We start from the raw sequence: 12,582 nt of genomic DNA on the forward strand, positions 1-12,582 counted from the left end.
TAGTTGATTGTTTTGGTCTTGGTCGACTAAAGCTGGGGACACACCAACATGCTTAATCTTTCGAAAAACGTCTATCATGGGCAGACTAGAGCCAATGGTGTGGGACACAGCGCAAAAACTAAGCCGATGGACGCAAACCGACGGCTCCAAACCGTCCAACGCCCGACCGTCGCCTTGATGTGTCAGGGCCTTAAGAGTTCTTTAGTCCATTAGTCGTTTTTTTTATACTTTTTTCATGCTGACGGACTCCAAAATAGTTATGAGCTCATCTCTGGTAAACAGACGATTTAAAGTGGTGCTTTTATGTGATTCTTTGTGGAGAAACTAATCGATTGGTCGAGTGTTAGCTGACTAAGAATTTCCTGGTTGGAGGACAGCCCTACTAATTATTACAACTTCACATAAATGTCTAACAGGATAAAATAGTGATGACATTTTGGACAGACATGGATGTAAACTGCAACTTGACTGGTTGGCGGAGGCCTACAACCGCGAGGCGGTAATTCTAGTTACCGCCTTGTGTAATTAAGTAATTTCATAAGATGCCTCTTGACTTCCAGCAACCATTTTCATTTGGGTGTGTTGAGGCCTTCTGATAGGTATATGAGACCCGCCCCATCCTGGTTGTCTGGCGGCTCCCTCTGCCCAGGCACCAGTTTTTGATTTTCTGTAGAGTCTATTTAATATTATCTCAGTTCGACTGGCAGTATGTTTCACATTTTCTAGAATCAGCATTTTTGTTACATTTGTTAAACAAAATGTGTCTGTTAAATACATTTCCTTTCTTTTAGTTAATCCCTCGCACGTGCTCCCCTCATTTGCTACGATCTGAGAGCAGGGTGAAGTATTTAAACTTGACATCTTTAAAGATTCAGCTATCATAGTATTTTCCCTGAAAGTTGTCAGAGTTTAATCCTCACTCTCTGTCCTGCTCTGCCCTCCCTCTCACTATCCTCCTCCTCCCTTTTCCGCTGACGTTTTTCAGCTTTCCATACTCCCCGCTGTGCCTCACTGGCTGTGCCAGTGTTGTCCTCCCAGTGAGTTTCTATCTGCCTCTTCTCCGCCACCATCTGTTTCTCTCTCTGTCTCTCTTTCTCTCTGCCTCTCTCTTTCTCTGTGTCTGCTTTACCTCACAGCCTCTCTATTCTCTCCATCTGTCTTCCTTCCTGTCACCTCTGGATCTCTCCTACTTTTTCTCTCTTCTTTTAACTTTAGCTATTTCTCACTCTTTGTTGCCTCTCTGTCTCTTCCTCTCTTATCTCCATCCCTCTTTCTCTGCCTTTTTAACACCATATGATGGACTCCTTTGCCAGTTGGTGTCTGCTAATCCTTGGTCTCAGTACACATTTATTTTTTTCTCCCTCTGTTTCTGCCTTACACACACACACATTACTGCACACACACCCTGCTGCTTTCTGTGTGCCTTCAGCTTAATGTGTGTGTGCTTACATGCTTAACTTAAGCTTGACACTATACTATAGTGCACTGTTCCCATGTCTGCCATATACCAAACATTCCTCTGTGTCTCACTATACAGCTGCCTCACTGTCCCATTATCATATCTCATTTCCACTGTAGCTCAATCCCCTGTAGAATACAGTCATCATGCATAACATAAGAAATGTACGTGGAATGATATATCTCACTATTACTAATGTAACACACAAACACAGCCTCATGCTGTAATCCCTCTCTCTCTCTCTCTCTCTCTCTCTGTGTCTTCCTCTGGCTGCAATAAAACACTTTCCCACAACTAGACAGCGACACAAACACACACCTACCCACCTCTCTCCTTGTCGTCAGACATGTAAGAAATGGGTCAGTAGGATGTTTGACGTCCCACACACCTCCACACAAACACTCACACACACACACACACACACACAGAATGCAGCTGACTAACAGCAGGGAACATGTCTCTCGTATCCCCGTAACATCCCCATCATCCCACCACAACCTGCCTAATTAGTCCCTCAGAGTGTGTGTGCACACTGCCGACGATCAGCCAGTCTGTCTCTGTCTCTTATGCCGGTGTGTGTGGGTGTCTGCTTAAGTCAGCTTGTTGCACATTTGATGTCTTTAAAGATGCACTAGAGTTCTTTTTTACCCCGTGAATATGACAGGTCCTGCTTATAATGATGATGACCTGTATTTGCATTGCAGTGTTTAAAACAATAACACATTATGCAGACAGTAGCGAATGAAAGACCGAATGAAAAGATGCACAGTGGGAAATGTCAAACGACAGTGAGGTTTAAAGAGCTTAAAAGAACATTAAACAGGAAAAATGGGCTGAAATGCTTAAAAGCCTGTTAAGGATATATATATAGTGGGTTTTCATGGGTCTTTCTCTAAATGTCTCAAAAACATTCTTGTGTACCTAAGCTGTGACCCATTTCATTTCATTTTTAAAATATGCAACATTAAAGAGGACCTATTATGCTTATTTTCAGGTGCATACTTGTATTTTGGGTTTCTACTGGAACATGTTTACTTGCTTTAATGTTCAAAAAACGCTTTATTTTTCTCATACCGGCTGTGCTCCAGCACTTCTTTTCACCTTCTGTCTGAAACTCTCTGTTTGAGCTCCGGCCCTGCCCTCCCGAAAAGCCCAGTCTGCTCTGATTGGTCAGCTGGCCCACTCTGTTGTGATTGGTCAACCAAACCAAACTCTTTGGATTCCGCTCCAGCTCTGCTCTAACTAGCTTTATTTGTGGGTGTGCCAAACTGCAAATGTGTTACTTGGTGACATCACCATGTTACGGAAGAAAAGGTGGGACTTCAAGCAAGGTGTTTCAGGCAGTTCAGAAGCAGAGTTTCTGTGGGGGAGAGTCACATCCTTTGACATAGACTTTGGGCTTTGTAACTTTGCAGACCTTTTACATGCACAAAAAACTATATAACACAGTAAAGGAAAGAGAAAAACACAAAAGCATAATAGGTCGTCTTTAATAGATATGTAAATGGTATGTGATATCTTCCACTTTTTGAATCAAAAAATATTTTACTTTATTATCTGTATACATGTACAGTGATTTTTCTGTCGTATTTATGCAGTAAGGTATTTTTTTTTTCTTCACGTCAATATACTTCAGCTACTCAGGTGCCCCGCCATCATCACCAACAATAACCATCACTGTAGTACCTTTGTTGTGCTTTACTAGGGATCTGTACAAATGTGCAGATACAGAAAATCAAAGGCTGTTGGGATGTGAAAGACAAATGTTTTGCATTTTGCAGCTGCAACTCTAATCGAGGCAAGATCCCATATGGTTGTTTATGCTCATGGATCAAAGTTCCGTGTGTGTCTTTGTGAAATAAACCTTGTGTTGCACGTGTAGTTTTCCTGCTGATGCATCCGTACAACACAGTGTATACCAGTGTGTCCTGTCATGTCCTAATCTGTCCATTCCCTACTTTAGTGTCAACTTGTGTTGTTGTTGTTTCATCCACCAGGGAGTGCTGAGTCCCTGAGTCACCACGCGACATTCTGGGATAGTCTGGAACCCTCTCCATGGGCTGTACCACCTGCTGACAAACCAGGGGGGTCTGGAGGAGTTGTGTTGAATGAGGTGAGATTGTCCCCGTCTGTTAACATCATGGTTTTTTATTTAAATTAACTTTTTGTTGCTATGTAAGCTGCTTTTATGAATAGATGGAGACCAATATCACGTTTTTAGTTGAGCTTGAATTGAGGCTGTGCTTCATAAGCTCGAGGACAACGTCTCACTGCTGAATCATTACTGACAAACTGCTGCCATGTTGTTATTACAACCTAAAAGCTACTGGTCTGACTGTCATGTTTAATTTGGTGTTATTAGTCCCGACGTCAAGGACTTTTCAGCCTTGTGTTTTCCTCGTAGCCCAGAGCCTTGCTTTGCTGATAAACCCGTCACCCTGGACACAGCCCTGATGCATGTTAAGTAAAGTGCATTGGATTTGAATGTGAGTGAAGTGGCAGCTAATCACATACACAGCCTGCAGTGAATTAACCAAGGTATTCCTCTCTGTTGCTTTGAGCAACGGCACATCGTAAATGTTAGGCTCGTCCTCATTCTCTGTCATAAAATATAATGGGTTTACCAAGCAATGTGGTAGATTCACAGACTCTTTCAAACGTCTGTATAAAGGTGTATAATGACGTCAGAAAGATGAGAAGGTGTCTTTCAGTTACTGAAATGAAGCCAGTGGGCCTCGGTTAACTAAGTTTGTTTACTGCCAGCGCTGAGATTTGAGGAGAGACAGTTTAGGCTCCACACAAATATGTTTTCATTTCTAAAACGGAGACGTTTGAGACCGTTGCTCTCCCCATTTTAGTTTTAAAACCCCGGGGCTGCTTTTTGGTCTGGACGGATAGAAACCGAGACATTTGAAAACGATGATGCAGACACCCACGTTCGCTTCATGGCGTGTCCTTCCCTGATTTGTCACGCCCCATATCGTGAACCTTTTCCGAAAGAAAACAAACGACATCAGCCTTGACCACCAGTGGTTAATTTCAACACGGATAATTCTGCATTTTATAATGCTACTACTGCCTACATGCGCAGGAGGCAAGCTATTATATGAGCACTTTACATCAATTCCCGTGTCCAGTGCTGCTTCCTGTTTACACCGGCACGTGCATACCCAGTGTACATGAATGGTCATGTATATGCGTTTTCAGACGTGGTAGTCGGAGATTAATTCTGAAATGGCCCTAAAAGGCTCGTCTGGACGGCGTTTTAAAACAAAAACATATTAGTGCAGATGTAGCCTTAGGGTAAAGCTAGTCTGCCTCATGTGTTTGTCTATGAGACTGCATCTGATGTAGCAGCAATATATTTTCATGCATAACACCTTCAGGACCAGTTAGTGAGGGGTCTTCCTGTGAGAATGGAAGCTTTATTGGCAGCGCTGAGGGTGTGAAAAACATCCTATAAATAATGTAAGGCCTGAGGAGGGGGATGTATTGTAGTTTATCGCTTTGCTTATACATGTAGTCATTACCTAAGTGTGTGTTTGGGTATCTAACTTCTAAATGTTCATTCATGAATCTCTATATAAACATTCTTTAGGTTACTCGTGAACCACAAGCTACAACTGCCTTGATTTTTCTCTAAATTACTCGCAGCACATATATGGTCTTTTTTGTGGTAACATTGATTCCCAGAGGAGAAATTCTCCTTTCGCTTTCTCCCCTTCCACGGGGAAGTAAGATCACGGGGTCAGCTGCAGAATAGCACCTTTGGAGCTGCCGGCGATTATCTTGCTCGCAGACATTTCTTCAGAGCAAATCCTTGAGGTCGAGTATTTGAACTAAGGCCTTCTGGTTGATGGATAGTCTCGCCACTCACTATGAGGCATTCTTCCAGCGAGTTAAAGAAAATCAATATGAACAAACATTTAAGCAAAGTTTTTCAAGTTCTCTCCCCACAGATTGCCTCGCACGTTCGGAGATGAGTGTTATTTTCCACTCGCCTCTTTCCCTGAGGGGATGCTCTGCATGTCTGTTTACTGCTGTCGTGAGCAATAAACAATGGACATGGGCGACTTTAATAACAAACACTAACCGACCTCCACCAGGAGTCTGCACGCAGAGTGGAAGATTAATGCTTGACTTTACTAGAGTGTCAGGATACTAATTGGCAGGTTAAGTCTCAAGGCAGCCCTGATCTGTCCAGCTATGAGCTAATAATATGCATCACAAACTAATTAAAAACATTTCATTATTGCACAGAACAGGCATCAACAGTGCAGACATTAAAAAGTAATACTAAGTGAATGTTCTGAACAACAACCTTGGCTGTAAAGTGAAGGCTGAAAATCTAGAAGTCACTGCTAAGAATTAATTTTCTTAATCATTTCTATGCATGAATGAGTGAGTTATCTAATTTGGTAGATTTGGTTTTCAAATTTTGCCTATTGTGTCACAAATATTAAAGATGCTCTATATGATATCCAGAGCATTAATATAGCAGCAAACAACTATTTGCTAAGTAAAGATATAGAGAATTATTGTCTACCTGAGCAGAGAATGAAGTCACTCTCCCTCTGTGTGTGTTGTGATTCGAGCTTCTCTGTGCTTTGTTGCCATCGCCGGGCTGCCCGTGCCTGCATTTTAGTGCTTGTTTGTGCATGTGATCATGCCCCACTAGCTAGCTCACGGCTGCCGCGCTGCACTGCACTCATACGGCGGTTACAGTTGATAACGCCGTCCCGACTGACGGCGTCGTTGCGGAAGCATAGCACCCACTCTCTGGTTCCTCCTCAGGTTAACACTGTTAGATTTGCCAGCACTTTTGCCGTTGTTTGCAGACGCAATAGAAATGCTCCCGATCTCGCATTTAGCACCTTTAAAGGAACAGTATGTAACATTTCGGGGGATCTATTAGCAGAAATGGAATATAATATTCAGAACTATGTTTTCATTAGAGTATAATCACCTGAAACTAAGAGTCGTTGTGTTTTCGTTAGCTTAGAATGAACCCTTCATACAGTACCTTTTAAAAGATTATTTGTTGGTTGAAATCAGATCTGCACAATGCTCTGTTGAAGATGCAGATTTCGGACAGAGACATACCTATACATGTAAGTCATTCATACTTTGTGATAACCCATTGTGAATGAATGAATTGTGGAGTGCCATGTTGCTGCCTGTTGTTCTGTTGCTTCAACATCTTGGTGCCACGCAATGGGAGTAGGGAGTGCACTCTGGTCCTCGTCTTAAACAGACGGGCTTGTTTAAATGAACACACACTCGCATGCACATGTTCGTACACATTCACACAGACCAGAGCACTCTCATTTACCCCACAGGGAGCAGAAAGTTTGGAGAGTGCTGCAGTTTCTCTGTCCGTCTTTCTCTCTCACTTGCTTTCTCCATTTCACTCCTTCTATCTTCCTCTCGGTTCATTTCAGTTCAGCTCAGTGAAGCTTTATTAGCGTGGCATTTTTGATCGAAATCATGTTGCCAAAGCATATATTTGACCAGACTTCAGTGTTTTTCTCTCTCTTCTCAAATTCAAATGTGCTTTATTGGCATGACTGTACGTGCAGCACTGCCAAAGCATGTTGAACAAGGTTTACAATGGAAGTATAATAATTCAGTCTTTTCTTCTTCTTTCACCGGGCTGATTGAAGTGTGTGAGGCTGTGCTTCCCTCCTTCACGCTATCACCCTCTTTCTTGTTGAATCCAAAGAGAGAAAAGTGTGAGTCCTCGAGTGTGTGTGGGTGAGAGAGAAAGTAAGAGAGAGAAGAGTTGGTGCTATTCTTGGCTGGTCGGGGAAGTCTTGGCTCCCTGGCGTATGGGAAAAGTGCTCTTGGCAAGTCTTGAACCGAGGCATTCCTTTATGCTGTCCTCTTGAAACACTCACACACAGAGACACATACACAAACTTGTTTTTGTCACTTAGGAGGACATTGCATCGACTTAAATGATCCTCCGGAGACTTGACCATAAACGCTACATGCTAAACCGAACCCATATATTAACCAAAAACCAAAGACTCTTACCCTAAAATTTTATGGTTTACCTTGAGTGGACAGGACCCACAACATGAGTAATAGAAGCACACACCCACACCGAAGTGACTAAAGCTCACATTTACATGCTCCTTTAGTTACAAACTGCTGAGTTTTTGCTGTTTTCTTTTTCTTACTCACACACACACACACACACACCGAGAGGAGAAAGACTAAGTGCAGTCTCTAAAGAGAGATTTCTAGTAGTACTACATTATGCCCCGAGGCCCAGAGCCAGAGTTTCACTGTCACTCTCTCAGACACACACACACACACACACACACAAAGCGTTCCGCATAATATCCTTGAATCAATTGCCTAAGGAGTTGGAGGTTGTCCGTATGACTTCTATCAGCTAATAGATCTCTTAAGTCTCTTTCTCCATGTCCCTCTCGCTCTCTCTCTTTCTTTGTCCCTCTCACTGCAGTGCCGCTACAAGGTGACATCACTGTCTCTCACTGCTCCTTCGTCATTTTCTTGTTATTTTTTAACCTGCTCTCCCTCTCCTCCTCCTCGTCCTTCTCTCCTCTTCTCTTTCCACCCGTCGCTCCCTCTTTTGTTCCTCACACCTTTTTTTTTTTAATCAAATTTTCGCTCAAACACGCACAATGACGGTGGTCTTCAAGGAAACAAAATTGGGATTGGCGTTGGAATTGGGTCAGGGTCAAAGGGTTTTGTGTTTTATAAGGACAACCAGCCTCAAGACAACTATGTGTGTGTGTGTGTGTGTGTGTGTGTGTGTGTGTGTGTGACTGTCACGGCTTCTGAAACATGTTATTTTCAGTCCATGAGACAGCTGCATGCATGCAGAAGAATTTAGCCCACAAATATGTTTTTTTTTTTGCACACAGTTTGAAAAGGTCCACCCAGTCAACGTCACCAAGATGGAATTTCCTTTCATCTTTGTTTGTGTGAACAATGTGTGTGTGTGTGTGTGTGTGTATGTGTGTGTGCATAAAAAAAACTACTTAAAATAATGATGTTGAAAGAAAGTCAAAGATCAGTGGGAAAAGTGAGTGCAGTCAGTCTGTCGGCTCTCTTCTTGTCTCTCTCTGCAAACTCTCACTCAAATGTGCAGTGTGAATGCATACTTGAATATTTTAACAGAAGCCTCCAAATGCAAACTGGTTTGTTAAGTCAGGGGGAGGTGCTTGAAAGTGGATAGCAAAGCACAAATATAAACTACAGTGCAGCTACTTAGTTACAGAATTTAATTATGAAGTATTATTAAAATACAAACAATGGGAAATATGGGTATTAGAGTCCAATCTTTACTTGGCAACATGTTTATGTATATTTTACTTTTCTCTATTCAAGTTGAATAAATCTTTGTATTCCTATATAGTAGGGCTGCACCGATACCGGATCGGATATCGGGCCGATACTGACTCAAATAGCTGGATTGGGTTACATTGGGGCAGATCTATTCATTTCAATTCTATGTTTGTATACAATATACATTATATACTGGAATTTTTAAGTTTTAACCAATTTGTTACTACATTAAAAATGTTTACACTTGAATTGTCATTCCTGTTAATTTTGAAGATTTCTTACCAAGTTACAGGTGTACAATTTATTATTTTTAATTCAATTCAGTAGCATTTTATCTATTTATTTATTTATTACATTTTGTTTTACAAATTTAGGAAATCAATGTTTAAGTCAAGCCTGATCCCTGTCACTTCCACACAGTGAGTCATACAGTTTATTAATTAAAAACTGGTATTGGATTGGTACTTGGTATCGGCTGATACTCAAAGCCAAGGTATCGCTATCGGTATCGGGATTGGTGCATCCCTACTATATAGTTATTATTCAAGATTATTTAAATTTCGATGACATTTTCTGTTTAAATTTGACTTTTATCTTATATTTACTATAACGTTTAAATGATGAATAATTTTTTTAAATAATACCGTTTTCAGCTGTTAAGTATATTTAGTCACACAAATCTTTATCACAAAATGCTTGTTAGCATTATTTGTTCATGAAAAATATTATATCGACCAATATATTATTAACAGAGTTTTATTATTCTCAAGCATTAACCTTATTCAGTATAGCCCTAAATGGCATCATACTGAAAATATTGAGGTTTTTTTAATATAATAATCCCCACAAAGTACAGTATCGTGAGAGTCAATGAATCATAAAATAACAGAATTTATCTAAGAAGAGTTCAACAGATAAATAACCCAGTGTGTGTGTGTGTGTGCAGATGTAAAAGCTTTTTCCTGTTTGTCTTGATGTGCTCGGTGTGCATTCATTTCAAACTACAAATTGATGAAATAACCTGTGGGGTCTTAATTGAATCATTTTATTTTTTATGTTTATTATGAAGTATTTGCCCTCCATGGTGTAGTGAATGGTTACCATCCAATATTTTAGTTATTCAGAAAGCAAAAATTAATGACAAGGCCTCGACGTCTTAATTTTCTGTCATCGTTGCAACATAAAACATCCCTTTGCTCACAACACACACACACACACACACGCGCTTTACTCTGTAGAAATTGCCTAATTGGCTGGAGCCATTTTCCTTTCTGGGAGTCTGACAGCAATCAACGCGGCTATTCAACATGATTACTGTGCGTTTGATTGTATGGAGCGAGTGGACAGGCATATAGGTTTGTGTATGTATTTGATCAGAGTCTATTGTTGTGTTCTCTGTGCAGCCTTGGGCCCCGGGAGGAGGCACACTGCTGGGCAGCATGCAGACACCTGTGGAGTGTGTTGTGATTGTGTTTGGCTGGATAATGACTGAGTTGGGTAAGGCTCCGGTGTGTACTGCATGTGTGTCCTGTTGAGTCTCAGGGGTGCTGGATGTGTGTTTGTGTCGAGCGGCGGAGGCCTTTGATGATTTATGCGAGTCTGCGTGCTCAACTAGTGCTGCTGCCTGTCTGACATTTTTCTGTCCTTGCGCCTTTGAAAAGGTGGAACACATTATTCACAGACAAGGACACATGCTGAGCAGTCGCCCACCTCTCTTTCATCCACATAATGCCCGCCGCCGTGCCCATTCATGCCAATTAGTGCCAGTCTGCCTGCCCATGCCCGTTACAGCGGGGCAGTTCACCTTCAGCGCACACAACAGTATGGTTCTCCATAGATGTGGACCCATGCAGGCACCATCACCTTCTTTTTCTTCCATTCTGACATGCAAGAGAATAAAGTGTGTGTGCTGACAGGCAAATAAAGTCTACAGATGTGTGTTTATCCTCCACAGGCGCCGTTTAGCACCACGCTCCCTGCAGCCCCTCAAAGTCACACATCCCACACCTGTCAGCCTGTCCTCAACCTGACTTCAGCTCAGAAATTATCACACTCGCGTCATCTGATTGCCTGCTTGTATTTCTCACCCACCCACATGAAAAGATCACGGGGGCACAAAGACGAGGTGTGATAAACGTTAAAGAGGATTCGCTTCAATTTGTTATTACAAATTTACTTTTTTAAATGTGAATAGTGAGTGATTAACCTTCAGATGAATCAATAATGAATACAACCATTAGTTGCAGACCTATATTCACATGAAAATTCAACACAATATTTTAGATTTCAAGTTCAGATTTAACTTTATTATCCAAAAAGGAAGACTTTTCTATCTACCCACACTTAAAGCTATCATGAGGCACTTTAATTTTGTTGTTGATTTCAGTGGTCCCTGTGAACAAAAGCGTTAGTGTCTCCGAACACCAGACTCCCTTAAGAAAACCTCTCATTTTACTGCAGCAGGGTCTGACAGTCTGCCCCACTCAGTCCTGGTTTTGGTTCTCCCGTACCTCCTTTCCCTCCAGCGGGCCAAGCAATACAGCCTGGGCCTCCAGCAGCGTGGTGTCGATGTTAGCTCCAAGTGGGGACCGGTGGAGCAGCGAGGCGGAGCTCTGCTCCTGGCTTGTGGAGGAGCCGCTGCTGCCGGGCGCGGGTCAACGGTGGCAGCGAAGCCGGATCTGGGTCCGTCCATGGGCTGGTCACTGCCAGTTAAAGTAGGCAGGTTGGAGTAAATATGATTTAAAAAATGTTTTTATTTTTATAAAACGGTCACTATATCGTGACAGTAGTGCATGAGACAGGTAATCTGATAAAAAAAAAAACGTGTCCTCCGGTGATCCTAATGGCATCTGTAACATTTCATAGACTGGAGGAAAACAACCAATCACTGCAGTCAGTCAGCGCTGATCAAATATGAATCAATATTCTGTCACTGTAATGCCTATTTCTCACCTCAAATGTTTTCAGAAAGGTGCAGAAGTCTAGTTTTCTCACAGAACACCTACTGCAGGTTCAACCTGCTTGATTCTGTCTGATTTAGTGTGGAATCCGACCCGGTGGCACCGATGACAAACATTAAGAATAACTATATAGAAATAGCCAATCTTCTCGCTGATGGTCTCGTTTACTTATGTAGGTCATATAGAGGCATCAGTATTATATTGAGACTGCTTGAAAGACAGTTAAAAGTTCCTCACAGGAAAAGCCAGATTAAGTCGATAGTCGTCTGCTAGTTGAGGAGCCACATTCTGCAAAAACTCTTATCATATCTCACATCGTAGTCTCGGCCCTGTAAAGTCTTGTGGAGAAATACTTCTGTGGTGTTCTTAATTGCTAATTGAGCTGTCGTAGCTCGTACCAAAAATAGGCTCGCAAATTCTCCATATTCCAATTTTTAAAGTGAGTGACATTCTCGTTTGATACATGTGAGCGTCCTGTGTTGAAGGAGCAGACAGGAGCGATAGCTGTGTGGGAAGAATGAATGAATGGATAGTGTAGCGATGAATGGAGGTTGAATTACATTGATCTGTCCTTTTCTCTCGCTCCTCTTTTACTTTTTCTCTTTTTCTCACTGAAGCTGCCTCCCCTCCTACATTTCTCTCTCTTATTCCCTTTTGTGCAGTAACACACGTTCTCTGTCTGAACAGGATTATATATTGTCTTTGAAATAATATTTGGGTGTTCATGTGTCTGCGTTTTGCCCTTGAATGAGCGTGTTGGACTTTTGCCTGCGCGTTTGTGTGTGTGTGTGAATGTCTGCGATGACTGCCATTGTTTATGTGCGTGGGCGTTTGCGAATACAT

At 41.9% G+C, this 12,582-nt stretch overlaps 1 protein-coding gene across 4 annotated transcripts in view; it reads left to right on the plus strand.

The window, feature by feature from the left end:
* The window catches only part of atxn1a (ataxin 1a), a 103,877-nt gene that overhangs the window by 70,003 nt on the left and 21,292 nt on the right, over window positions 1-12,582 (plus strand). For all 4 annotated transcript variants that reach the window (XM_037794356.1, XM_037794357.1, XM_037794358.1 and 1 more), the window contains one exon: window positions 3,457-3,572. The gene's annotated coding sequence lies outside the window, so the exon portion shown is untranslated. The remainder of the gene's footprint in view (window positions 1-3,456; window positions 3,573-12,582) is intronic.

Source organism: Sebastes umbrosus, chromosome 15 (genome assembly GCF_015220745.1).
Source record: "Sebastes umbrosus isolate fSebUmb1 chromosome 15, fSebUmb1.pri, whole genome shotgun sequence".
NCBI classification, from domain to species: domain Eukaryota; kingdom Metazoa; phylum Chordata; class Actinopteri; order Perciformes; family Sebastidae; genus Sebastes; species Sebastes umbrosus.